A 2,865-nucleotide genomic window follows, 5' to 3' on the forward strand; every position below is an offset into this window, starting at 1 on the left:
CCTTCCGGGCTTTTACTCATTTTCGGAGGTTCCGACGGCTTTTTCGCCTTACTGCTTCGGGCACTTTGCTGACCTTTTCCCGCTTACCCCTTTCAAGGTTTTGGACGTCTCCGGTCGGGTCCGCGCCCCTCGCCCGGGCCGGAACGCCTCCCCGCCGGCCGAGTTCCTCGGGGTCGCCCCCTCGCCCGGGAAAAACCGCTCCCCGCCGTCCCACAGCACTCCGACTCGGCCAGGCAGCCTCACGGGCACAGCGACTCCTGCCCACCTCGGGAACCGACGCCCCGCTCGGGCTCAGGCTCCGAAAAACCACCACAGCGGGGCAGCTACCCTCAATGCAGCCGAAATTCAAACTCCTCCCCTCCGAAAGGCGCGCCTCACCCGGCCACGGCCTCGGAACTGCTCCCCTTCCTCGGGATCGGCCCCTCGCCCGGGAAAACCCGCTCCCCGCCGTCCCACAGCACTCCGACTCGGCCAGGCAGCCTCACGGGCACAGCGACTCCTGCCCACCTCGGGAACCGACGCCCCGCTCGGGCTCAGGCTCCAAAAACCCACAACAGCGGGCAGCTACCCTCAATGCAGCCGAAATTCAAATTCCTCCCCTCCGAAAGGCGCGCCTCACCCGGCCACGGCCTCCAAATCGCTCCCCTTCCTCGGGATCGCCCCCTCGCCCGGGAAAACCCGCTCCCCGCCGTCCCACAGCACTCCGACTCGGCCAGGCAGCCTCACGGGCACAGCGACTCCTGCCCACCTCGGGAACCGACGCCCCGCTCGGGCTCAGGCTCCGAAAAACCACCACAGCGGGGCAGCTACCCTCAATGCAGCCGAAATTCAAATCCCTCCCCTTCGAGAGGCGCGCCTCACCCGGCCACGGCCTCCAAATCGCTCCCCTTAGGCGAAAATTAAGCCCCCGTGGCCGATAATACCCCTCCTTGATCGTGCACAAGGGCAGCTCCAAGTTGAACGGGCTCAGGCTCCAAAAACCCACAACAGCGGGCAGCTACCCTCAATGCAGCCGAAATTCAAATCCCTCCCCTTCGAGAGGCGCGCCTCACCCGGCCACGGCCTCCAAATCGCTCCCCTTAGGCGAAAATTAAGCCCCCGTGGCGGATAATACCCCTCCTTGATCGTGCACAAGGGCAGCTCCAAGTTGAACGGAGAAGTCAGTAACCAACCAAAAATAAGCTTGGTTACTGATTTCTCCCGTTGGTTACTGACTTCTCCCTTTGGTTACTGATTTCTCCCGTTGGTTACTCATTTCTCTTGTTGGTTACTGATTTCTCCCGTTGGTTACTGACTTCTCCCTTTGGTTACTGATTTCTCCCGTTGGTTACTGACTTCTCCCGTTGGTTACTCATTTCTCCCGTTGGTTACTCATTTCTCCCGTTGGTTACTCATTTCTCCTGTTGGTTACTGATTTCTTGGTTACTCATTTCTCTTCTTGGTTACTCATTTCTCCTGTTGGTTACTGATTTCTTGGTTACTCATTTCTCTTCTTGGTTACTCATTTCCCTTTCTGACACTTAGAATTTTTTTTGACACTTAGAATTCTTTTTGACACTTAGAATTTTTTTTGACACTTAGAATTTTTTTTGACACTTAGAATTTTTTTTGACACTTAGAATTTTTTTTGACACTTAGAATTCTTTTTGACACTTAGAATTTTTTTTGACACTTAGAATTTTTTTTGACACTTAGAATTTTTTTTGACACTTAGAATTTTTTTGACACTTAGAATTTTTTTTGACACTTAGAATTTTTTTTGACACTTAGAATTTTTTTTGACACTTAGAATTTTTTTTGACACTTAGAATTTTTTTTGACACTTAGAATTTTTTTTGACACTTAGAATTTTTTTTGACACTTAGAATTTTTTTTGACACTTAGAATTTTTTTCTAAGTTTTTCCTTCTGGTTACTGACTTCCCTCGTCGGGCACGGGGATTTTCGACTTCCTCCTCCCGACCGAGGGGCCTCATTTTCGGGCATTTTCCTCAGATTTCCAAGCATTTTTAGACACTTTTCCCGACTTTTCCTGCTTACTGATTTCACACTTTTGGCCATTTTTATGCATTTTCCTGGTTACTGATTTCACGCTTTTGGACATTTTCGGAGGTTCCGACGGCTTTTTCGCCTTACTGCTTCGGGCACTTTGCTGACCTTTTCCCGCTTACCCCTTTCAAGGTTTTGGACGTCTCCGGTCGGGTCCGCGCCCCTCGCCCGGGCCGGAACGCCTCCCCGCCGGCCGAGTTCCTCGGGGTCGCCCCCTCGCCAGGGAAAACCCGCTCCCCGCCGTCCCACAGCACTCCGACTCGGCCAGGCAGCCTCACGGGCACAGCGACTCCTGCCCACCTCGGGAACCGACGCCCCGCTCGGGCTCAGGCTCCGAAAAACCACCACAGCGGGGCAGCTACCCTCAATGCAGCCGAAATTCAAATCCCTCCCCTTCGAGAGGCGCGCCTCACCCGGCCACGGCCTCCAAATCGCTCCCCTTAGGCGAAAATTAAGCCCCCGTGGCGGATAATACCCCTCCTTGATCGTGCACAAGGGCAGCTCCAAGTTGAACGGAGAAGTCAGTAACCAACCAAAAATAAGCTTGGTTACTGATTTCTCCCGTTGGTTACTGACTTCTCCCTTTGGTTACTGATTTCTCCCGTTGGTTACTCATTTCTCTTGTTGGTTACTGACTTCTCCCGTTGGTTACTGACTTCTCCCTTTGGTTACTGATTTCTCCCGTTGGTTACTGACTTCTCCCTTTGGTTACTGATTTCTCCCGTTGGTTACTGACTTCTCCCGTTGGTTACTCATTTCTCCCGTTGGTTACTCATTTCTCCCGTTGGTTACTGACTTCTCCCGTTGGTTACTCATT

Source organism: Stegostoma tigrinum, unplaced genomic scaffold (genome assembly GCF_030684315.1).
Source record: "Stegostoma tigrinum isolate sSteTig4 unplaced genomic scaffold, sSteTig4.hap1 scaffold_855, whole genome shotgun sequence".
NCBI lineage: Eukaryota > Metazoa > Chordata > Chondrichthyes > Orectolobiformes > Stegostomatidae > Stegostoma > Stegostoma tigrinum.